General features: G+C 41.5%; 1 long non-coding RNA gene across 1 annotated transcript; it reads left to right on the forward strand.

Annotated features, from left to right (window-relative positions):
• Nucleotides 1–1,329: 1,329 nt before the first annotated feature.
• LOC128077619 (uncharacterized) lies at nucleotides 1,330–25,429 on the forward strand. The gene is made up of 3 exons (XR_008205103.1): nucleotides 1,330–1,472; nucleotides 19,645–20,676; nucleotides 25,231–25,429. It is a non-coding gene; the product is annotated as an uncharacterized LOC128077619 (long non-coding RNA).
• Nucleotides 25,430–26,369: the final 940 nt, after the last annotated feature.

The following is a 26,369-nucleotide window of genomic DNA, read 5'->3' on the forward strand; positions in this document are numbered from 1 at the left end:
CATCAAATTAGAGTGAACAGGGTACCCCATGTAAGGCTTTCCCATATTAAGACCAGTGCTGATTCCTTCCCCTTAGATTTTGTGGAGCTGGGCTATGGGAAACAGTGACACAAGGGATATTATCAGCTATTAGGTTAAGCAGAATATAATGGGACATTTGCATTTTCACTCCTCGCAGAGCAGTTTTTGCACCTAAATATAGAAGGGTGATATTTGCAAGTTCCTTTGTTCTAAAATTCAATTAATTTTTTATTAGAATAATTAAATAATTAATAGTTGCTCTTAAACTTCCCCAAAACGCTCTGCCACTTGCAGGACCTAGCAGTGCTTACACCATACCAACCTGCTCCCTGCAGAACATAAAAACCATTTCAGCCTCCAGCATCAGCACAGAGATTCAATTTTTGTGGTTGTCAGATGGAAAGGGGCTCTGCTCCTCTCAGAAACAGGCCAAGTATTTCATCTGGAGTGATATTTGCCTAAAAGATCTCTCTCTTCAGCGTTCACTCAGATCCTATCTTCAGGTTGCTTCCCAAGGAGCAGCTGCTGGGAAATTTAGTGGGAGTGTATATAGAGAAAGTGAAAATTGTTTCACAATTTCTTCCGGATGAATTCTGACATGGGATGACCTTGTATGGGAAGTCATATTCATAAGGGGTATTCTGTATGAGTGCTGAAGATGTGTATGTCCCCTTAACAGGGGAATGTGAATGGCCACCTACACCAATAGGGTAACTTCATATGTTTTCTATCATTTTGATTTTTCTGGTTCCAATGGTAGCCATAATTTTAAAGAATGGATTATAACTAACCAAGAGCCAACATTTCTCCTAAATGTCCGTCCTGCTGTTATTTTTTCTTTCCCTTTGAGAGTTATGTAGCATGGGCTATAAAACCTAGAGGAACCTATGGGATGGCTGAGGCCAAGTCTCTTACTGCAGCATCACTGTATGGTCCTGTTCATAAATGCACAGTGCAAATTGAATGCTTAGCCCAGCCCTCTTTTTGCTGGTTCTGCCCTCTTTGAAGTTGAACAAATGAAGGGTTACTTTTCAGGCAGAGAAAAAAAAAAAATTGAGGTTGATTAACCACGGCCATGCATAATTTATGTGCAGTTTGAACATCCTGTGAAAATGGGCCAAAGATGTTTTTTTATAAATTGGGCTCTCTGAATTCTAGATGATCTTTAGCATTCATTATTGCTCAAGAAGCTCAGGCAATATCGCAGATGTGCAGCTCTGTATATTTTCTGACTCAGTTTCCTCTCAGCCAGCCAATTTAAACACTGAACCCTTTCCTCTGCCAGCATCACCAGAGTCCAACGTTGAATTACACGACAGCACTTCATCGCTGCACTGCGGTCTGTCAGAGGAAGAAGGGAGCATTGTCCAGGAGCTGTAGGATTCCCACTGCAGCTGCACCTCCTGGAAAGAAACCAGGAGAAACACCCTGCAAGCTGAACCTCAGCACAGGTAGCACGTCGCCTCTTCTGTGCCAAACCTTGCATGTGCCTTTAAGAAACAAAAATTAATGCAAAGCTTATTACAATCCTGGTGGTTGCTAACGCTTTCTTTCTTCCACTGTCCAAGTGTCTGAATTTCAGCTTCAGATGAGTGTGGCCTGCTGGGATTTGAGCTGCCAGTTTAATTAGTGTTCAGTAATTTCAATAATGAGTGACAATTCATTGGGGCTTTTAGGTTGGTCTTCTGTTCAGAAGCAAATCAATAATCCACAGTTTTTCCCCTTCTTTAAAGACAAGAAAGTGGCATGTGAGTTACATCAGATGAGAGAAAATAAATGAGGAAAAGCACAACTCCCTCAGTAACTTGAGAGGCAATTGGCTTTAATGGTGTGGGCAGCCTCCCCGGTTTGTTGATGTTATTGGATGAACAGAAAGGTCATTAGTATCTGGAAAGGGGCTCCAAAGATTCTCACAGTAAACAATTTGCCCTGGCTGTAACCATAGTGATTTGGGTAAATGAACACAGGTATACGGATTACTACTGTATTCCCCAGGCTGCCTATATTATTGCCTCAGAAGATATAAAAACAATTGAGGCTAATTGTATGAGAGTGAGTTTATTACAAACATAAATGGAAGGGGAAAAGAAACCAGATATATTGTTCAGAAGCTTTTTTAATCTCTTAATTTTATATGTACATGAGCACATCTATACGGTGCATGACACACATCTGTGCGTGCTCTGGATCTCCACACAGGTTTATACATGGAAGCATTCTCCTGCTCAGACACTCAGCATCTCGAGCACAGACAAAACCTCTCAGAGCCCATTTCTAGCTCAGTCTGTGTGGTGTTTCCTCCCGGCTGCCTGGGAGAGGGCTCCTCCAGCGCAGTGCACTGGGATGCACCTCTCCCTCTCAGGCTCTGGAGTTTGGGATGAGGAGCATGCCTGCAGCAAAAAGCTCACTGCCCTTCCCGCTGTAGCGGCTGGAGGTTGAGCCCAGCAGAACAGCTTGGCAGCTCAGAACAATGCGTTTACCCCGAGCAAGACAGCGGCACGCTCCGCCGCCGTACCAGCCCCTCGCCGGGGAGCGCCGATATCACCGGCGGCATCGCACCAGCATAGAGCGGCCGTGGTCTGTGTAAAGTTGCATTGCTCCCTTTTGTTACAGCAACAAAGAGACAGCCTTGGTGAGGGGCTGCGATTTGCGGTATACAAACCCATTAAAAAAACACAAATGAAATACCCAGCTGGGAAGGTCAAGTCTAATGAGGTGGTCTGTTGTGAGAAGTGGTAGCTCACAGCATCCCCCATGTAGGCCAGAGGTGATTCCAAGTGAACAGCTGCTTATAATTATTATAATCTGACACTTTTCATCCACCTCAGGTGCTATTTTTTTCTCACAAGAGAGCAGATTAATTGTATATCAACTGATATACATAAAAAAGGGTTTGATAGAAGGCTTAATAAAGTAACATTAAATAGGCGCTCCCACTGAAATTCTAATGTGTATATTCTTAATTAAATTCCCTGGTACAGTACAGTAATTCAGGTGCATTTGGATTCCTTTTTCCTCCGCTGAATATAAAGTTTAAAATTATTGTTGCTATGAAACTGAAGGCAAATAAGAAGGGAAAAGCCCCGCCAGCCTGACCCACGCAGGCCCCTCTTCAGGAGGGAGGAAAATCAGTTAATGCTCCATCTCTCATTCCACTCCGCATCTACGCAGGCCCCGGTATTCTCATGTTAAAGAATACGCTCTCCCATTAGAATTTCAATAGAGCCCCACTCCCAGGTGAAAAGGCAATATCCACATTAAAATGAAGATATTATTAAAAAAAAAGAAAGTACCATGTGCAGCAGTCTATTGACATCACTCTGGAGGGAAACTGTTGATTTAGAGGAGGAGAGGTATCCGGGTGTCTATTTAAATTGAACATTTATAAGTACTGGTTCAGATGCTGTTTACAGGTATACAGGAACTAAGCATGCAATGTTTACAGAATTGCACAATGTCTTTTCTTATAAGTTGTACCCTGTAACCCAGCCTCATCCATTGTAAGGAATATCCCAATTAAGCCTGTTCTCTAAATTCTGCCTGAGTATCATTAAATTGCGTGGTGTGCTGTGAGGAGGAAACTTTCCTTCCAGAGCACGCGTAGCGCTGTGCACGGTGTTTAATCAGACACATTTAGTACAACTGCTTAAAAAAAAATGAATGGAATCTCACGAGTCCCATGACATTTCCTATTGAAATAAATGAAAGACACATGGGGTTTGCTGGAGATCTCAGCCTGGGCCTTCCGAGACCCCTCTGTCTGCCAGCACTGGCACTGTGCTCTGTGTCTGTGACTTAGCAGTGGTGAGCCTGGAAAAATGGACAGTTGTGTGACTACTGTCTTTCTCCAGGGGGTTCACGATGGCCATCAATATTCCCATGCACAGAATCACACAGAATCACAAAGCTGTGTTACAATACACTGGAACTGCGTGAGTTTGATTTGGCTTGCTTTATCGGTATCTTAGAGCATTACCTGTTTCTACATGCTATTTTGGTAACAAACCAAAAGTGGCAGAGTAATTCAAAATGTCTTATCTTGATCCTTCTACTCCTGATTCTAGCAAATGGGATCTTTGAGCAACCCAAAATACGGTGAAAATTTACATCTACTCCAGTCCTCTGGCCAAGACCCAGCTCTGCACACGTAGTTATGAACACAGACAAATTCATACAGATCTATAGGGATGACCTGAGCTTGCCATGGAGTCATTAGGTCAGTGTTGAGCCTTCAACATATGAGGAGGAATGTGTTTATTTTTTCTAAATTCTAGCTCAAAACTCAGAGTTGGAGAATGGCCTATTGTTGCGAATGGCATATTTCAGCCTAATCCCAAACTTCCTTAGAGTTTGAGGGAGGTTGCTGTCTTCCAATACTTATTATTATCTTCTAATTAAATCTTGAATGCATGAAGTCTCTTTCGAAAATAAAGAAAATGCTTTCTGATTCCTAAAAGGCTTTAGACAGGAGAAAGAGAGATGTAGCATTACTGAGGTAATGTTACACCGTATTTTGATAACAGCAGTTTAATGAACCCCAAACACCCACTGCCTTGCCGTGATCAGTTGAACAGTTCACATTACACATCAAAGCAGAAGTGGGACTTGAAGAGAGATTTTAATGTTTTTGCAATTTACCCCAAAATATATATTCAATTCTGACAGGTACTAGATCCTATAAGAGGGTATTTGTTCCCCTTTTTGTATGACATGAACCTTTAAAAACCATCAACTTCCTCTCCCAAATGAGAGAGGAAAAGAAGAAAAAAAAGCCAAAAAGAATTTATGATTTGACAAGCTACTTCAGGGAAAAAACATTTGGTCTGTCCCTCACTTGACTTGAATGTGCAAGAATGTACATTGGAGAGGTAAAAAAAAAAAAAAAAAGAAAAATCAATGTGACATAATTTGTTTGCTCTATACTTTCCAGTTTGTTGAGGATTGTTCACTGAGACACACATATGAGCTTTCTAATCCACTTGCTTTGCCCCCAAAAATCAAGTGCTATGACCAAGACACCCCAGTTGCCTTCAATCATTTAGCACAGAAAAGGGGAAGGTGTTAAACGGAGACAGGGGCAACTATATAGGTTGTTGCATGGAGGAGCATCAAAGAAGTACTAAATATGATGGTCCTGTTTTCTCCTCCTTTAAATTTTACAGCCTTTCAGCATCTCATGATGCAGTTGATAAAAATCATGGGAGGTCAGCCTGGTGGAGGGTCACGCATTTCCATTTGAATTTCACTGCATCACTTATCTTAGATGTTTGGTCTCCAACGACCTCACCAGACAAGAAGGAAAGCCCCAGGTAGCCCCTCTGACAAGATCAAACCTCCACATGCTCAGCAGGAGAAAGGCAGACGACTGCACATCTCATTGCTATTGCAATGAGCTTGCAGCTCAAAAAACATTTGATGTAGTTGCAGTTTGAATGTAAGTAGAAATGAACAAAGATTTTAAAAAGTAAATAAATAATCAAAATGAAGTGGTTGGTATGACTGGCGAGGACTATGGCCAATTTTTTTTGCAATGAATAATTACATCGTATTTTCATCAGTCCAAGATATTTTTTAACACTAATGACAGACTCATCACCCTGCTGCCTCCTGCAAAAGGAATTAAGGATTTGTACATCAGCGGTGTATTAAGGGCAATAGCCTTGTTTTTTAAAACAGCTGTACTTAGCAGCAATTGAGGAAAGAATATGTATGGAGACTTAGTATTCTCTCGACCATTTGGACCAATCTTGTCAAAATGAAGCAGTTGAATGTGTCTGGTATGTAAGTCCAACTGTCTGGGTGGGACCTGAGATTAAACATTATATTGTTTAGATAAGATTAAACACTGCATTGCTTAGATACCATCATGTCCTAGGATGTTTGTCACACTTACCACTACCAGTCACTGGTACAACCCACCAACAGCAGCAATGTTCAAAACTGTTTTTGAGGTAGAAACCCAGTGTAGAGCCCCATTGGCACCGAATTACCTGGCTCTTCTGCTGAGTGCACCTAAATACTTCAGCTGGATGGGGCAAAAACCTGCTGACATCACCCGTGAACTCTGTGCTCAGATTTTCCTGTAAGCAAATACTGAAATAACCATGGGAGAACAGCAGTTAGATGAGGAGAAATACTAAGATCCTGATTCAGCAAAAGCTCTTACAAAGGTATTTGAAGTTAAGCACATGCGTAAGTGGTCTGCTGAATCAGGGCCTAAGGGAGGTCTTGTTATCTATGAAAGATATCTAACTGGGAAAGCAGAGGAGGAAAGTAAGGTGTATGATTACATACTGAGAGTAAACAGAAAGGGAGATGTGAGAAAAGTTTTGTTTGAGGGTTTTATTTCAGCTTGCTTGAGAAACTCAACAAAGTTCACATAAATAACAAATGTTTGGTAAAATTACATCACAGGCACAATAGAGAGAGGAGGGCAGTGAGCTTCATTCAGGAAGCACTCGAACTGACAGGTGGGAAAGTGAAAAGCAGAGGAATGCTCCACTCCTGTGAATAGGCAGTAAAATCATTACAGGAAAACCAAAAGATCTGAAGTTTAAAACAGTATAATCACAATACTTTTAATGCCACTCCTGAAAAGATGGGTGGGATGGGAATTAAAAAATTACTAACTTAGATGTTTAAACTGGGAGCAAGTATAAGTCTGTGGGTTGAAATGTATGGATGCGAGAAGCTTAGGGCCAGCAGGCAAGGCAAGGCTAAGCAGTTGGGAGCTGGGCTGCTCACATTACTGGCTTTCCACTGCTGGTGGAGTACCCTCATTGCTGCCAATGCTCATTCTCCCTGGACGCAAGGCTGCATTTCACCCAGTGTCCCCAGGCAACTTATCCCAGGACAGCAGCCCAGCTTTAGAGCAGGTGGATGTGTATTCCAGTTGAGTGTAATCAGGAGTCCTCCTGAGAGCTCCATCGCTTTCATCCTTTGATAAAAGCCATCACAGGACACCATCCCAGGATGGGTCCCACAGCCCCACACTTGTTCTGGGCATTAGTCTCAGCACCAGCAACAACTACAGCGTTCAGCCCCATCATCCATGTGTTTCTTCACCTATTTGATTGCCCTCTCAGCCAGATGATGACATCCTACATTGGTTGTAAACCTGATCTCAGCAGCTTTTTGAGGATGGTAGAGCTGTAGCACCACACAGCTGATCAGGTCCCAGGGGCTCATGGGGCTCAAGCTGTCTCAATCCTGCACTCTACAGAGCCTCTCTGCAATTTGAAACACAGTGTAATGAGTGGGAGTGACAGCGATTTGCTTAATATATGCACTCCTGATCCAAACTATCTCCATGAATGATGCTGCTATCTTGGCAGTTTTCTCTCCATTGACTATCCAGGAGACCCAACATCAAAATGAAAACAGATAGCACAGACAGAACAACATTCCTTAAAAGCTTCAAAAAAAGAAAAAAAAAAACCATTTCAAATTACTGATCTCTTCTCTTAAACCTGATGAATCCTTGTTCTTCCACTGAAAGAGAGAGTTTACCTGTCAAAACATTTCACTTAGGACTTTCTTGAAGCCAAGAAATGCGCAGAGTATCTGTGGGTCGTGTTTGTTCTTGGAAGCAGAATTTCTCTATGCATTTCCTTGATTATGCCTATGTAATATGATGATCATCAGATTTCAGTAACTGTTGCTGTTCTCCAGATTGGCCTGTTGCAATAAATTACAATGGGAGTTCTGCTCAGCCCCATATCAGGGCACTTTAATCATGTAACGTGACCATTAGATTCTCTGTCCACAAATTGGCCACAAGTTTGGTCAAATTATCAAATTACATTACTGGGGTAATATTAAAATAATGTGAGCAGGTTTTAAATCCCAGTAGTTCATGAACTTTTTTAATATCTGCCAAGCCGAACAATGGGACCCTTTGCAATCCCCCAGTGAGCATCTATTAAAACCACAATTTACAACTATACATATCATCTAACGTGTTAACCAGGTGTTCCAGTGTTATTGTTTGAAATTCTACCTAAGCTTAAATCAAATGAAGAAAAGCCAAAAGTCCAATTAAAATCCCACATTGCCTCTTTATCGTGTGTAGGTGAAAGACATTTGTTATAGATTTAATGGCAGAAATCTCATAAAATTGTAGACCATCCTCTTTTCTTCCCAGTTTCTTGTTTCTTGCTCTGATTCTCACAGCTTACTGGCATTTCCTGTTCTTAGCTGTAAAAAAAATAGAATAAATCTAGGAATTTCTGGCTTAATTTTAGTAGCATCCTGGACACTCCAGCAGAATTTGACAATTGAGTGTTGTCATGGGATATTAAAATCCTGCAGTGGGCCCATTTAAGCCATTATTTCATAGGCTGTCCCTTAATCAGTTCCATTCCTCTGCTGTGCACTTTTTGCCAACATGTGTCTATTTTATTTAATAGTTCAGTGACAACAAATTTATGTTGCTAAGCTCCAAAAAGTAAACCTTACCAAAATACCTCCCCAAACTGCCTTTACAGACATCCACCAAAGTAATATGGAATTCAGTTGTCTTCACTCGGCCGTAATTACTTCCAGACCCAGGCTGCCTATCTTTGTCTTTGGCCATTTTTCTCATTCCACCCGAGCCCAGCAATAGTGGTGTTTCTTTACATTTATGGTTTTCTACTTAGATTTCATTGTCACCCACCCCTCCTACCTTTTGATTTTAGCAGACCTTGACATTTAACTAGTGACCTAGCTCTCCTTCCAAATATATGTTTTCTTCTCTGTTTGACAAAAGACTTGGGTTTTCAGTGCCCAATAAAACAAATTAATTTTCTTTCTGTGAGACAACCTTCCCCACCCCCCCTGCTTTTCTGAGGCATTAAAAGTGGGACAATGAAAAAGTCATCGTTGTCTCGCTAATTTGAAATCCATTCAATAATATGATAAACGAGATCAAATTTTTGTACGGAATTAGTGAAACTGGCAAAAAATAAATGTGTCAGCTACAACACATCTGTTCTCTTTTACGCTTTACTTAAGAAAATAATTCTTGCCAGACTTTACCCACCCATAATAATTACACAATTTTTACAGATGTAGTTTGTAACAGCTCCACTTTGGTCCAAAATCTTTAATATGACTGGAGATGATTTTACTTCTTGGCTCACACTTTATTATGTTTTTGCAATAAAAGGGCTGAGGTAAAGTTATTTGTTTCCAGCACTGCACCTTTTACTAACATTTTTATAAACAAAACTGCAAGGCTGGAAATGATTGTTGCTGTCATCACCGCTGTTACTATTGCAATTACTACACATTTTGCATTTGGACATTTAATTTGGCATTTGCTTGGAGTCTGTTTTCCTTGTTCTTAATTATCTGTTCTTCGGGAGTACCAGATCAGCAAGAAGAGTACTCATGCATGTCCAGCTGAAAATGATAAAACATCATGACTTCCATTGATATTGAAAGACAACAGTACTAATTATTGGAAATGGGTCCTGCCTGTAAGGGTTCAGACAGCTCCAGAAATCTCCACAGTTCAGGAGCATCAGGGCCCAGAGCGTTGATTTGGCCATCAAAAACAGAACTCATGATCCAAAGACCAGGCCCCCTTCTGTGCCAGGTCCGCAGTGTGCGCCAGCCTCTAATTGGAACAGCATGGCAGGCAGTGCCACCGGCTCGAGGATTTGCCTCATGTTTACATCGGTTTACAAAACTTTATAAATCAGATGCAAATATTTTCAGTTGCTGAAACTTGCCGCAAAACACCCTGGCCTTTGTCCAAGTGAATTCTGACATCCAATTTTTTAAAGGAAAAAAAAAAAAAAAAAAAGAATGAAAAGAAAAAGGGAAAAAAGAGTTGCTGTTTCCTACCAAAGTAGATAGGATATATCAAATTTCTTTTCCTGGGCCAGATACTTCAAAAAATGATTCATAGAGAATGGCATGTCTTTTCTCAAGCAGAACCAGCCCAATGATACTGCTCTGGGAGTAGATGCTCAGTGTAATTAAGGGACCTAAGCAGAGTAGTGACCACAAGCTGGTTTTGATCTCGTGAACTGAACCTTTATTACTTTTAAAGAGGAGGGGTGACAAGTTGAATAGATATGATACCGTAGCAACGAAAGCAATCACTGGTCATATGCATTTGGTATCCATACAGGTCTTTGCCATATAGATCCGATATTATTGTTATTACAATTCATGGCATAAACTGTAACCACTTGCGACTGCTGCACACCGCACAACCCAATTAACAGCAACAGAAATGGCTCCATTTAATGGGCCCAATGACATGATAATGCGTTCAAAGGGTCAGTGCCCTACATCGCGCATCAATGGCAGTTGACACACAGCTTTTTTTAATACTACCACTTAAATATGCATTAGAGGTTTAAAAGCGGCATTGAAGTAATGAGAAGGGTTAGACTTAAATCTATAAGTGCAAGTAAAGTGTGACCTGCAAATATAAGTGTTGATAAATTCAGGGGACGATTTTTTAAACGTAAATGTACTTTTAAGATGTACGTACTTTTTACTTAGTGCTCCTGCAAAACCTAAAGCATTTACTGAGTTTGCTCCAAGCAGTGAAGCTTTCACCAGATGAGGCCTGCAAATGGGACAGGGCATTTTTCCTCACAATATGATGGCACTATGCCCATAAACATGTGATTTCAGAAGCAGGATTTAGGAAGCCATTCAAAGTGCAATCACAACATGAAGGACATCTTGCACAGCTCGCCAGACAGCTGGGCACATTCCTTGCACACTGTCCCCTTGCAAACATTTCCTATTCCTTCTGCAGCAGCTGCAGGTGCGATGAGCTGTGCGAAGACCCAACGCTCCTCTGGGACCAATCTCCTGGCGGATTCCTGGATTCCATGTAGCCCAAGTCCTCTTTTGCTTGGGGGTCTTGAATCTTTTGGCTTTGCTCATTAAGCTGGTCCCACTAGTTTTTTTACTTCACACCATTTTTTTCCATTTTCTTGTAGATAGGTCAGAGAACAAAGTAAGTATGGAAGGAGTTATTAGGCACCATGTGGCTTGGGACAACATTGCGGGATCCACTGTGGACTTCTTGGGTCCTAATTGAAAAATCTCCATGAATCCATTTACAGACAATAACGCAAAAAAATGCTATCACATTAACCAAAAGGCATTACACCAGTCCAATTTCACATAACCTACACCATTACTGGAGCCAGAGAAGTGTACAGATAACCACAGGAAAACCTTGATCTCCATTAAAAGGAACAACATTGCCAAGAAGCACAAGGCCCCATTCACGCTGAATGTCTTCCACTTTCCAGGAGCTCAAAAGAAACACCAAAGTCAGGGAAAATGGGAATGCTCAGCAGCACTGCCAGCCCTCCGGTGTCAGATGTTTGTTATCTGGGTTAATTTGATATTATCCTGAATGCCTTTCCCATAGCAGAGCTGTACACCACAAAATAACCTAATGGTGATGGTATGACAGGGATCAGGGAAGCTCCCAAAAGGCGGTGGGAGCTGGGTGGCACAAATATGTCCTGCATGCAGAGGTGTGTCCTCCAACCTGCTCCTCCACTCAGATGCCCCATGAAAATCAGGTAAAGCCACTACAAGTCTTGAAGCCTTTCTAAATTGGCAGATCCAGCTCCAAAGTGCTGTTGGCTGGGCTCTGGCTCCCATGGGTGCTGCCATATGGACGAGCAGGGCTGCAGGAACAGGCACTGCACACCGACACCGGGGCTCACATCTAAGCCAAAAAGAAAAAAGTACATCAAATATTTTGGCTGCCCAGCCATTTTTTAAAAGCTGACATTGTCCTTATAATCCCATCTGAACATTGCGTGCGCGCGATTTAAATATGTGAATAATCACTCCGTCCTCCTGTCGTATCATCTTTTTTAAGTTGTTTAGCCAGGCACTGGAGCCAGTCCAGTTCCCTCTCCAGCTGAGCCCTTCCTCTTGCACAACATGAGCACGCTGTGCGGATCGCTTTCCTGCTATATAACAGAACGCGGATGCTCAGTGGATGCCCGCAGCCCCTCTGCCCATCCCGCGTCCCCTCTCCCAGCCCCACCACCCGGCACAAAGAAGCTCCCCGGTGCTGCGGTGGCGGCGCGGCTCCCACAGCCATGCGCGAAGCTGCCTCCTCCAGTTAGGGAGGAAGCGGCTGTAATGAATTTAGATGATATTCAGCTCCACTATGCTGTTTAATTCACTCGGTGGCCTTGATGTTATAGGAGATGAGCAAAGGGACCGGGGGTAAATCCAGTTGACTTGGTGTTAAAGTTAACATTAACAACAGTAACAGTGAGCTCCCGGTGTTCGACTGTCACTGACCCTTCAACACGACTCAAAAGCGCTGTGATTCCCATATTTCCCCTGCTAAAGCAAATACAAGCCCGCACAGTGGCGCGCGGTTGGTTTTGAGCGTGCCCTGCGCTGGGTGGTCTGGGGACTTATCCTACTTCCCATCTCATTTGCCTGCAAACGCCTTCACCTTGTCAGGGCCAATAATTATCCGGCCGGCGATGCTCAGAGCTGCCATTCCTTAAGATTGGATGAGATTGAAGAGGCTGAGGCTTGGCTCCTCTGTGCATTTTCTCCGTCAGTTAGTGTATACACTGGGGGCCCGGCGAGCCCTACAGCAGAGCTACACTAACTTTCTCTCCCCTTCCTTATTATGGAGCTTAATAACAGCAGGCAGTGTATTAATATGTAAGAGATCAAGAGATTATTGATTAGAATCACTTGGCTAATATCCCCTGTCTGTCATGTAGTTCAGCAGCCCTTTCATGATTTTTTGTGTCAGTCCATTTAAATATTCATGACAGAGTTGCTTTGTACCTCCACGGCTGAATTTCTAATTAATCTGTCAAAAGAAATACAATATGCCCCTAAGCCTTATTATTATAAGGGTCAGCTGAAACAGAGCTGGCCTGGCTAGGCCTAAGGGGTAATTAATTATAACAATGCGGTGTTTACCTTCGTTGGTACCTGCGGCCTAAATGAGTGCTAAATTAGACTCAAACCACTTCAGTCCGTGTTTGAAGCACCCCGATATGCCAGACTAAATCATAATGATGGGGAGGAGAGAGCGGAGAGCCGCTCCTGTGTAACAACATAATCAGCAATTATAGCTAGGAAATGGGGAGAAGGGGGAATTTTATCTCATTAGAAGAGCCCGAGCAGAAAGTTTTTTTTTCTGTCACCAGCTCTTTTCTTTAGAATTCAAATGATCCCACTCTAAAGGTGAGGGATCTCAAATTTAATTCCAGTGCAGAAAGCCGGCCTAATTAGTGGTATACTTTGGCTAAAATATGAATGACATTTGCTCCAGCTTGCAGCGGCCTATTAATAGAGGGTGTCAGAGTGAAACATTAAGTGTATCATTCTTCTGTCAATTTATTTCTGTCATTATTGTTTCTTTATTTCCTCTGCCACATTATGGTCACTAATTTCTTCTCACTTTTATGAGATTCTTAATGTGGGCCTTTAATGAACTCCAAAAACTCAACCACAACTCTGAAATTAAAATACTAGTCTCCTGTCAGTGTGACGCGACAGAGTAAAACTTGAATAGTATCATTCTTCTGTCAATTTATTTCTGTCATGATTTTTCTTTATACCCTGCCACATTATGCCCACTAGTTTAATTCCATTTTTATGTGACTTGTTAATGTGAATTTTAGGTGGCTTTTAATCACCTCCAAATTTGTAGAATATCACAATAAATCATAACTGTATCCCCTCTTATGACAATTTATTTCTGTCATTATTTTTTATTTCTCCTTCCTTATTACAACTCCTAGTTTCATCTCCTCCTCTGTGACCTTTACGTAGTTGCATTTGGAAAAGGGAGCACAGCCAAAGTTTGCTCTTTTGAGGCAACAAAGTGCTGAGGCTCTGGGTGAGGAGCGCTTGACCCATTTGTTGGCTCTGCAGCCATTCTGCATCCCAGTTCCAGTGCGGTGCCCACCAAAACCACAGCTGAGCACCCTCAGTGGAGGCATGCAGTGAGTGTGAAGCATTGGGATGCCCAGTGGGTGCAGCCCCAGCAGCATCCTGGTGTCATTGGTCTCCTCTTACGTGCTGACTTTTATGTAAGTGACTTTTCATTAAGCGTATTGATTAGGGTCTGTCTAAATGCTCTTTTTTAATGAAAGGATGTAACTAACTGGGGCTGGTGAATTCTCTCTCTTCTGACCGTTGAAGGGCAATGCAAGCGTGCCCATGCTGTAACACCAGGAGGTAACACAGGATGTTTGGGCATCCCTCTTTACAGTGAGATTTTAAGAAGAAAATTTCTGTGAAGTTCCAGTCAACACCAGTTTTGGGTATTCCCTCACCAAGAAAACGTGGGTGTTTTTCCCTTTCTCCCCCTGAAATAGCCTCACAGCTAAACTTCAGCCTGGTTGAAGAGAAGATCGAGTAATCCCCAGCCAGTCTTTCGAATCTCTGCATAAAGAGTGTGCAAATGATGAAAAAGGAGATGAGGGGAATCTTTTTTCCCTGAGATGATTGCAAACACAGTCATTCACCGAGCGTTCTTTCTACCCAGACCACTATGCTTTCTCTGCGTCCCTGGCATGTGATGCCAGGCAATGACTTCCTATCATCCACATGAGGAATGTCCCTCTGAAGCTCTCCAGATGGAGGTACAAACCATCTTGCTGGAATTCAGGACGTCACCCATCACCGTTTCAGAATTTTCCCAGATTATCCCCTTAGGTGAATGCCCAGCATTGCAAGAGATATCCACTACACCTGCTGAAGTCGACCCCAAGTATCACAGCGAGAGATAGCACATGGGCTCAGAGCCTTACCCCAGGGCTGCCTCAGACAGGACCTGCACAGCTCTATGGAACTGCCCTTCTCAGAGCACCATGCTATGGGGGTGCATTGTGTGAGTGAGTGCTGCTGGGTGAGCACAGCTGAAGTGCCAATGCCTCTCTAAGCTAAATATACTGCGCTCCTTTTTGACCGGGATAAAATGAACAAATTGCACAAAGGAGAATTCTTCTGAGAAGCGTGACACCATATTTCCTGCATCTGTCTGCTGTTTCTAAACTGATAAGAAATACTACATCTTTAGGCTCTAGACTACCATTAATTAGGTGGTGGTGTGTGGTGTGCATACATAGGAGGCTCTCAGAGAACAGCAGCAAGGACCAGCATAGCGTAAAGCCCGCTGAAGGAGGTTAAATGACAGTAGGATCCCCTGTACATCTATTTACCTTTATGTATATATATACATATAAAACCTTAAATACTTTGCCAGACAAATATTTTGGAGGAAATATGCAAACATATGCCTCGGGAGCAAATTTTGTGAGCACTTGGCATTCATCTGCTTGGGCACCCAGTGAAGTCTGCAGGAGCTGGCTTGCTCAGAGCACCTGCGTTAGGTGCTTTGAAATCCAATTTCTTGGATATATTTCATAAAGTAAACTCTAAATTCTGAGCTAAAGAGGACCTGAAAAAGCAGAAGAATGCTGTACAATGATTTGTTTTTGAGATGTGTTAAATCAGGCTGAGCAGAATCTGCATCTATAACACCACATTAACAAAAGTAACTATTGCTATTTTGCTAAGGCTGTCTATAGACTGTTAAAGCATGAAAGTCCTATAATTTCATAAAAATCCCAACTATTCAAATTTCCATAGAGTAATGCTTTTGTATCTAATTTAAAATGGGTAACAAGCTTACCCTATGCATACAACAGATCATTAACTTGATAAGATACTAGTAGCATATTAAGTGACTATTGTGTTGTGCTAGCAAAACAAATACAGCAAAGAAACTTGCTAATGCAAAGGACTTTTTATGTCATTAGGAGTGGGTCATCTTTTGGTATTCAAATAATTCAAAACTGAATTCCATCGCCGAATGCTCCAGCTACATTTCTCCCATATTCTAACTGAAAGCAAAAGCGCAGGATGGAAAATGGTCCATATGAACGTGAAAGGCTTGGATCAGATTATTATAAAGTTTTTATTAATTTATTTATCTACCTATTCATTTATTTATTTATTTGGCTGGGGGGGTACAATTCATGGAGACATTACTCTTTCTAGTTTTACCTCTTCTTCTGTATTTCCAGCCCTGCCAATTCTTAATGCGAACAACTGGTCTCATATTTATCCGGGCTGTGTTTCACATTTGGTGGAGCCTGTTTGCAGCTGCCTCTCTTTCAATATTTGTCTAAATAAAAGCATATTTTAAACCTATGAAGCCACTATCAGTAACACACATATTAATTTTAATTACAAAAAGGTCCAAACTTTCTCTCTAATTTCATATTAAAGCGCTCTTTAAAATTCTATCGCACTGGAGAGGGAAAAACATTAACCAAAAATATTTACACATGGGGAGTTTCTTAAAGAATGAATTATAATCATCTCAGAGAAAGGGCCTAAAGGGGGAACGAAACGTACAGGGAGAGCTGAGGTTGGCAATGTGGGAAATACATACGCACAGGCAAACCTACCCATCCCTACGCTCTGCTCGCACATCGCTGCGTTGGCAACGCTCGCAGCCCTTCCCCGCACGGCCAGGCCCCAGAATTCGGCTCTTTGTCTTTATTCAGCACAGTGTCAGACCCCTGTGAGGCATGCGGGTGCTGGAGGTGTGCGGGAGGCAGAGCTGCCCGCAGGTGTGCGCCGTCTCCTCGGGCCCCTTTGCTTTGGGATTAGCCCTTCCGCACCGCGCAACGCTCCCTGCAAAGCACTGCTGCCCGATCGGGGCAGCTGCTCCTATCCAGCGAGACAAAATTCCCCGTTTATTTCCTTTGATATCTGTATTTAAGAGACTAATTTATATTAGCACCAGAAAATTCCTCAAAAAAGATGACAGGGGAGACAGTGACCAGAGCCGCGTTGCTCGCCGACTTCTGTGTTTTTTTTTTAATTCTGTCAGTTGGATATTGACTGACTTTCTAATGCACACTCCTCTAATTCTTAATTAGAATGACATAGCTAATTAATAAGTTTTTTCCAATTATAAATTAACTTAGGATCAGAACTCTGGCTTTGCATGTAATTTCCTATAATCGCTAAAGCTACTGCAAAAACATGTCTCCTACCAACCGTAACTTTTTTATTTAACACAGACAGACAAGTTCTCACTGGGTTTAAATTTTACAGCAAATTATCTCTGTTGGGATTTATGAAGAGAAATTAAAAAAAAAAAAAAAAATCAGAAGAGTTTTCTCTTTCTCCTTTTTTTTTTTTGAACGGTCCTTTCTTTCTTAAACAAAATAGCATCTCTTAATGGACAATTTCTTTCTGAGATTTAAAAGGAATTCATCTTAATATTTTAATGTTATTACAGGGAAGGAAGAAAGAGAGCAGGTGATAATTCGTTTTTTCATAACTGTTACCACCTTTTCATGGTTTCTGCAAAAATGATTTGGGAGGATCCCGCATGCTGCTCATTTATAGAATCTTAACTGGAGAGACACTTATCTCTTTAGTAATGAACCAGTGTAATTAAAGGTGGGAATGTGGAAGAGTTCAGGCACTGGCAACATGTCACATAGTTGGCTGCTGCAATTCCTCAGTGGTTTATCAAAGACTACTCCTTTAATATGGAGATTACACTTATGTACTTGTCTGAACTTGAAAGGCATTTGCCTAATTTACTTATTAATGAGATGTAAATCTATTTGTACGGCACGTCACAAGTTTCCTGAAATCGCTGCTACTTAACCGGTGATAAACCCTATGATTTAAACGAAAAATAATACATTTAGCTTTCCACATTCATTCTGTTAAAAATTGATATAGTCTATGTTAAATTTATTAATATTGCTTGCTGTCATTCAGTTTGCAGCTCTTACTGAAATATGACTTGACAGCGGCCGCATTAAAGATGTATGCCATTGTATTCAACAAAGATTAATGAAGCCTGGTAAAAATAGCTGTAAAAGAGAAAGTGATCCGAATGTAAAATCAGTGAATTAAATGAGGCCTTGCATACCATTTGTTAATATGCATGAGGAGGGAGGCAGCGAATGAAAATGTCTCCCTGCAAAGTTCATTTGGGAATGTTTCAATATTGTCTGAATATCACCAAACTATTGAACAGCAGCTTAATAGAGCCCTGTGTAACCGAGGTCCGTGTGCTGGTGCCCTGAGAAAATCTGCGCACAAAACCTGATTCGCTTGCAAGCAGAGGGGAAGCCTGGAGTAAAAATAATAATAATCTGACTGGAATAATATAAATACATACAGGATAGATGTCTCTTCTCCTCCTTCTTCCCCCCACTCCACCTCTGTCTGTCTACGGCTTTCAATATTAAAGCCACTTGTGATAGAGAGCTTTAATGCTATATGCCTCTTTTTATGGAAGAATTGCACATGGCAACACTTAAAAGGCTTAGATCCCGTGGATTTCCGAGGGGTTAACGTGTCTGTCTGTCTGGGTGTCACAGCTTTTCGCACCCCGGGATCCATACAGGCAAAGACTTTACCCACTTCTTTGAATATATATATATTTTTTTCAGGGAATGATTTATTTCAGCAGCCCTCATTATAAAATGCTACTGAATTCATAACGGACAGGTTAAGACTTTCAGATAAATTAGCGCTGACAGAAAATGGTATGCAGTAATCACAACATAAACACGGCGTATTTATCAATCAGGGCAGTGAGGTGTTTGGATGGGCTTGTTTCCAGGTTGTAACGTCAAAGATCTGCAGAAAAGACTGCTCTGAAAGATTTTGCTTTGGCAAATTTAAAACATACATTAATCTGGCTGCCCCTTTGGTAGTAAAGTAGTTAATGCACCCGAAAGCCTGTCAGCTTGGAGGCAATTTGGAGGTATAATGCATACACGCGTGGTGTAAGAGCTTGTAGAAAGCTCTGCCTAAAGCATAAACTTTCCCAAAAGAATGAACATCCATGTTCAAACTCAAAGTCATTTAGAGGGATTTTTGTTCCCAGAGCTGATGCTCAGCTGATGCTCAGCTCACATCTCCTGATTCGTGCAGCCTCAACAGGTAGGGTGACGCGGGGAACGCTGTCACCACGTGCAGGATCTGATCTGTCCCGTTTGTTTTGTCCCAGAATAGTGAAGCAAGTGGCAAACAGGCTGGCTAGCTTAACAGATGACAGCTCTTACTGAAATGTGGCATTTTTCCAGATCATCTGAAGGAAGAATTATTATTATTTTTTTTTAATTAGATACATTGATGTATGAAGTAAAAATAAATAAATAAATAAATAAAATAAAGTTATCAAATAAATACACCTATAAACAAACCCTCACCCATTTGCTCTTCTGTTCTACTGTTTCTTATAAAGGGTAAGGTTTGGCCCAAGTAGTCCTGGTCTCCATAGTTTTTGTATTACTTACAATGCAAAGTCAAACGGAAAGAGATGCAGGCCTGTATGTTGGGATTTTTAGATTTTGTTTATGCTCTCCATTAAAAATATTAATTTTTCTGGTTAAAAATTTCATGTCTTTCTCCCATTGGGTGATCGCCAAATTAGTGGAAACATATTTAATTTGCTTAAAAAAATAATAAAAACAACAAACTTTCAGATGATGCTGGAGAGAGCCCACAGAACATAAAGACCACTGAGTCAGGCTGAAGGATAATAGAATAAAAATGTCCTATGTGTACAGCATGAAACAGTAAACTATATCAGAAATCTTTTTGTTTTCAATCCAGATGTCCCTCAAATTTCATTTTTGAGGAAACTCCTGATATCTACGGAATATCTGCTTCTGCATCTGCTTAATTAAGAACATTTGTCTAGCTGCAAGACTCAGTTCATCAAGAACAGGCATTAAAAAAAGAAACAGCAAGAACCCAATGGGGGAAGAAGCAAAGAGCCTGCCTTTTGGGTTCCCAGCTCTCCCTGAAATAACTAATTAAAGCCATTCATAAGGCAACCTGCACTAATGGCTAGACACAGGCTACTCTTGCTCGGCGTTGGCTGCAGCATATACACCCTGTGGAACAACTTATTTACTTCTCTAGTCCCTTTCTCCTCCATGTAAGATAAGGCTAAAAGAAGGCAAAGCCATGTGTAACGAAGTAGAGCTATCAGTAAGGAGGTGCTCCTCTTTTAATGGCATCTCAGCTGTATACAGCCCACGTGAAATCTTTCTCTTTGCCATCCCCATGGTCCTGTTGGATCCCCTCTCATGAGACCAGCATCCAGCAACCAGCAGCAAGGCAAAACTTTGACTCTTCCTTATTTCTTAGTGGAATTTCTGAATGGACTTTTTCTTGCTCGTCTAGGATTATGGGTTAATTCCCAGACAAAGGGAAATGAATGACAAATACTGCACATTGACTTGAGATTAGCACTACTGGTCAGAGAGAAGAGTGCACCCCAGTTTTCTCTTGTAAGCAGCTAAAACATAAGGGAAAGCTTTCCAGTAGCAATACCATTGCAAGCAAACACTTCCACCTTCTTCTTCAGCAGGTCACATAACAACTGATTGCACTGAGATGGAGGATAAAACTCCACAAAGCGGGGAAAAAGAGGAAGAATTGGAAAGGTTGGAAAAAAGTTAACACTCAAAGTATCTCTTCCATTAGAGGCTCTTGGTTTCTGCACAGAGCACCAGGAGCCACCACCAGCCACAACCTTGCTGTCACCACAGGGCTTCTCTCCTGTGTTGGAAAACAGTTAAAAAAGTGCTGGAGGTGGGGGCAACATGCAATGTATGGGATAACTACATTTTGTTATTGGTGAGCAATTTTGTATGCTTGCAAATCGATGGCAAAGGCAAACGTCATGCTTTGTGTTGCTTTTGGCTCTGTCAGTGGGGATTTACATCCCAGCTCTGCGTTGGTGATCCTGGCTGTGCCCCCTTGACTTGTGCAGCCATGCAAACATCACAGCCGCCCCACAGCTCTCCCTTTATTTCGTTGCAGAAATGTCATTAATTGTAAACCTGCACACTGTTTGGCAGCGAGCATTTGCCACAGGTTTGTTTACAAGTCAGTTTAACAGTAGAGATTGCACACATTAAAAAAAAAAAGCCTTTCAGTAGAAATGTTAGTCCCTCGGGTGGAAAATAACCCCTAAATTCCTCCACTAAAATTTTAATTTTCAAAAATGTTCCACATTTACTATAAATAGCTGTCATCCGTCAAATAAACGGAGCAAGTCCAGGAAGCCTCCCTGTCAAAGGAGACCGTTTCGGAGGCAGCCTTTGTCTTAAATGAGTCTGTAGACATGGCTTGTGTTGGTTTTTGAGTAATCCCAGCCTGTTTATAATCTCATCTATTTCATGGAGAGGATATGAAAATAGCTCCCCACTGTATGAAAATTATCTATATTCCAGTGCAGATGATATAGTCGGTCTATTGAAAATAATGGAGTGAACCCAGCTACGCAGTTTATTTCAATGTGTAAAGTCTTTGCACATCATAATATCAAATAAACTCCATTGAAAACCCCATCCTCATATAACTGTATTATACAAGAGTAGTGTCACCTTTTGTTTAGAACAGTACCATTACGCTTTTATGATATACTTTAAGGAGAACTAGATGGTACCATTGATTCTTGTACTAGCATTTTAGATCAAAAGACCTATGTCTGCAGCCCAGGTCACTGAAATCACAAATGAAGTGAATTTAATGGTCTAAGTTTGGTCTCCGGAGGACAACAGAATAGTTAGTACCATCATAAAGGCTGACAATGTAGCCTTTTGGCAGGTTTTTGTTGATAATAGGCTTGAACTGCAATCTTTTCACCATGGTATAAGAGGATCTGTTAAAGCAGGCTTCAGATACGGTGGAAGAATAAAGTAGGGAAGGCTGCAAAGCGCAATATTGTGCACACCTGCACCGTACCTAGAGTAAGGTTAATGCAGTAATATCTGTGTGAAAACTGCCTCACCCCCACATTAAAAGCAGCTTATCATTAGGGATTACCTAGCCACTGCACCAGCTGCAAGTCTTTACTTAAAGACTTAAAGGTAAAGCTCTTACAGTTCCCAATCCAGTGACATTTGCAGCTCACTATAATTTATTGAATATCTTCCAAAGAGCAAACACAGGATTTCTCTTGGTACTGTTTTAGTTGGGTTGTAAACGCTTGCCATTTACCAAGAGAAAAAAAAAAAAATAAAGGCAGGCACATTTACACTTTTGCAAAGCATCATGTAATATTTTGAACCTGTCTTTTCATGCTGACTCTTTTCATGTTCAATCTAAACGCTGTTTACTCATTTAAAGTCTTGTTATAGCTCAGCTATGAAGTACAGTGCACACACACTTTCAAAGCTTTCGTGAGAGCACCTCGTTCCCAGGTTTCATTAGGAAGACCCATGCTTGTCTGAAGAAAGTGTGAATTTTTTAAACTTCCTATAGCAGACATTCAGCAGTGTTCACCCTTCAGCACTTCATAGTCCTGCTACTGAGACCTTTAGAGACTTAATACAGATAGGAATCTCGAGAAGAGAATTTCTTGTCGTTACCTCCATTTATAAGGCATGCTGATCTACTGATGAAAATCAAAAGGAAACAGTTAAATAAGTCAAATTACGTACTGGGGGCTGAAACATTTTCCTCGCCTTGCCAGTAACATGCATGCAAATTATATTAATAGGCTATAATTATGTAAACTTTATTATGTGTGTTAAAGATAACATTAAAATTATAAGACAAACGACACTTAATCACCAATGGAGGGTAATGATAAAAGAGTCAGCAAAATTAACAGGCATCATCAAGAATGTTGTTGTTGTTAAAGCTAAAGGAGTACAATGAGCCATACCATTACATGTGATAACTTACTGCTAGCTCCAAGCTGCTGGACAAACATTAACTAACTGTTATACGTATGAGTATTTGGGTCCTGTTTGCTAAATATGCTCCCTGACTGCATACATACACATGCTGAAAACAGCCCTTGAGATGGACCCTGGGACAGTCTTCATCCATCTGTCCTTCCTCAGACTGCTCTAGCAGACTGAATTTACCAGGTAAGAGAGTAATGTGGTACCCTACTGAATGCAGAAGTAGGAGGCAATTAGTGCAGCGGTCCGACCGCTTGGATGCATGGCCCCTTTAGAGGCATTTCAGGGGCTAATTCATATCCAGCACAGAACCAGGGCACATTTTCACACACGTGTTGACTTTCATGAAGCTCTGCCTAGCCACAGAACCTGAAGAATTGTGCATGCCTGTTGTTTCTGTTTTCTTTCTTCTGTAGTATGAAAATTTCTGCTCCCCCAAACAGCAGATCTGGGGACTTGTTCCCAGATTCCAGGCAGCAACAAGCAGCCAACAACTGAGCATGAAGCTCCAGCAAGCAGCAGCACCTCTGCAAGGTGGTGCTTGCACCAGGAGCACTCATCTGAATTTATTCCAGCTGCAGGGGGATCCCAACTTCTCACTAATAAGGGCAAAAAGGGTATTAGCTGTGCCAAGAGGTAACTGTGCCTCAACAGGAACCGACATCTTTGTTTGTGCAGAGCTTTCACTATAAATATTTTTCCTGCTACAGAAATAACACAAATCACATGCTTATCAGCTCCTTATGGTATCTCCTTCATTAATGCCTTCGCTGCCAAAAAAAAAGCAAGGAAGATGGCAAATCCTCAAAGGTTTCAGAATTTTTGACATGACAAGATTAAACCTAGCAAACAAGAGACTGAATCCTTCAAATCAGCCTGCCTGAGCTTGCCATTGACAATTTTGATTCCTCAGCAGAAAAGGGAGATCTCTAGGTATGGATATCTTGCAAAAACAGATTAAACCAGATTAGGAGAATTCTGAACTCTTAGTCTCTAACTCAAAGGTGGCATCACCTTGTGTCAGCTCCAATACAGCACCTGTATGCAGATACATGCAATACAGCTCTGTATGCAGAGCTCCTTCACCCCAACCTTCCCAGAGGATGCCACGTCCTCCATAGGGCCATGTCATCACTAGTGCCATTTCCTGCAGTTTCCCTGCAAGAAGGAGCATTGTGAAACTAATGGCTGTTTAATTGTATCATCAGTACACTTCATGAATATAAAATTCTCCGAATTTAAATCCAACACGTAAAAGTTCAAGATTGTTACAGGAAAGAAAATGCTGGGACTACTGAGTTTTGCAGTCAAACAAGTACAAGCTGCATGGGGCAACATCCAAATTTCCACACCGTGCAAGCACTGGGGAAAGGGAAAGTTCTTGCTGACTGTAATCCCATCTGAATAAGAGCTGAGAGAGGGAATAAAGATCACAGAGATTCTACTGCGAAGAAAAAAATACCGTGCAAGGCTCACTGGTTACCCATAATCCAAAAAGATATCTGACTTCAATTTTGTGTTCAGTACTAATATTTGCAATTGAATAATGCTGTTCATTTCAGGGCCAAAGATTAAAAAAAAAAAGAAATTAGTTATTTAGAACAAATCACTGCAGCACACCGAGGTGCACAAGCAGGCTCTCCTTAGCGTGTCACAGTTACTTGTAAGGACCATATTCCACAGCAAGGATTGAACGTTAGCAGCAGTGAGGTGTTACAGCTCTCTTAAGTCTTTCAGGCTGCACTCAGCATATTAGCAGTACCTCTTCTTTGGAGCATAGTGCTGCCCTCCTGCCTGCCCCAACCCGCAGCTCCCATCGCTGCCATTGCAGCGGATGCACGGTTGGGTGCCATGGAAGGGGCACAGGGGCACTGCTCTGCTGGTGGCCACGTGAGCAGCTCTGCCCATCGACCTTTGATCCGCATTTGCTAAACTTCACAACAAAACTTCAAGAAAAAAAAAGAAGGAAAAAAAAAAAAAAAAAAAAAAAAAAAAACGATTAGCTGCAAATTAGACATTCTCATGGAAGCCTAGAATTATTTTTCAGGACAGAGGGCTCAATTTCCCAATCTCAGGTGTATGATTAAAATCAATTAAATCACTCTTCCAATGTCAGCAGCAAGATTCTCCTGACAAATGAAATTATGCGAGAAAAGTATTCTCTTCACTCTTCCACCCTTTCTCAGCACCGCTCACATCCACAAATGAGATCAAAATTTTCAGCTCGGGGATTTCAGAGATATTTTCCATAAGAACATGAAAAATCCCAGGAACCCTATGTAAGTAGACTTTATAGTCTCTAGTGGCGAGATGCTGATGGCCTCTGTATGTTAGATATATTCATGACTAACTAAAATGAAAAGTTCGAGCGGAATTTAACCATTTGGGGACCACGCTAGCATTTTTTTCATGAATTAAAGTTTCAATGGTAGAATTATGTACCAGATTCTAGGATACACGTGGTAACCTTTCTCTGTCTCTTTTCATTCCCTAGGAAGTCCCTGGTGGTTTTATCCTATTGAAGACCTGAATGCTATCAATCCCTCTCAGCCACTTGCAGACAAGGGAGCAACGGAGCAGGCTAGACTTCAAATGACCACATCATATGCAGAGGCCCCAAAGGGTTAATAGTGACTTACAGTAGTATTCCTTGAGACAAAACAAGGCGTTTGGTGGTTTGTGTTTTTTTTTTTTTTTTTAACATAGAGAAATAAATCTTTTGATAAGAAACTCCACTTGAAACATAGAGATATCTCATTTCCAGAGGTGTTCTGACGTGGCTGAACTGTACCTTCAGCAAATTATTTACCTCTTAATTTGTTAAAACATATGGGCTTAGAGGTAACTTTGCCCATGAGGCGTACATCTATATTATATGCTTGTTTGGTTTGACTTCATTTTCCTTGGAGACCTGAACAAATGTTTTCCTCATTTCAGAAGTTTTTTTTCCCCTTCTCTCACGTGTTCACGGCAGCAGTGTTACATATGTATTTTGTTTCTTTTGCCTGCACTGAAAAAGGAGTGTGCTCATTTGCAATTTTACAATGGCCAAAGTGGGGCAATGTTTCAGGATGAGGAAAGCTGCCTATTTCTACATCTGTGAGGGGCTCAGCCCGAATGGGTGTTTGGTTCCTCTGCCAATCTCTATCAAAAACCGCTTCCCCGCAGAGCACCCAGCGTGTTCCTGCTCACCATCTTGTTCTCCAGCACGAGAGAAGAGGAACCAACAAACTCCACGCAAAGTCCTCGTTGATCTTTTAGTGCTTCATCACAAAATCTCTTGCCAAACACTTGGAAGAGTGTTTGTTCCACCGCCAAGTTAAAAAGCAAGCCCACCTGCAGAGAATTAGTGTGAGGTAATTGAAACAGCATCTTCCACAAAGATCAACAGAAAGAGGAGGAGTTCTTCAGTATCAACACCCATCATTCCTAATAAAGCCATGGATTTCCTGCAGCACAGCTCCACCAGCATCAACTGCACTTTTAGCTTTTCCATCTCTCAGGTCTGTCCTTGCTATCAAGACTCTGGGAGTTTGTTCATATGGCCCTGTACCATGGACAATGCCTCCATGTGAAAAGCTCCAAAATAGCATTTATACAACTTTGCCTCCTTCTCTTATCTTCTTTTAATAC

The sequence above is a fragment of the Tympanuchus pallidicinctus genome, unplaced genomic scaffold (genome assembly GCF_026119805.1).
Source record: "Tympanuchus pallidicinctus isolate F22 unplaced genomic scaffold, pur_lepc_1.0 scaffold16, whole genome shotgun sequence".
Lineage (NCBI taxonomy): Eukaryota > Metazoa > Chordata > Aves > Galliformes > Phasianidae > Tympanuchus > Tympanuchus pallidicinctus.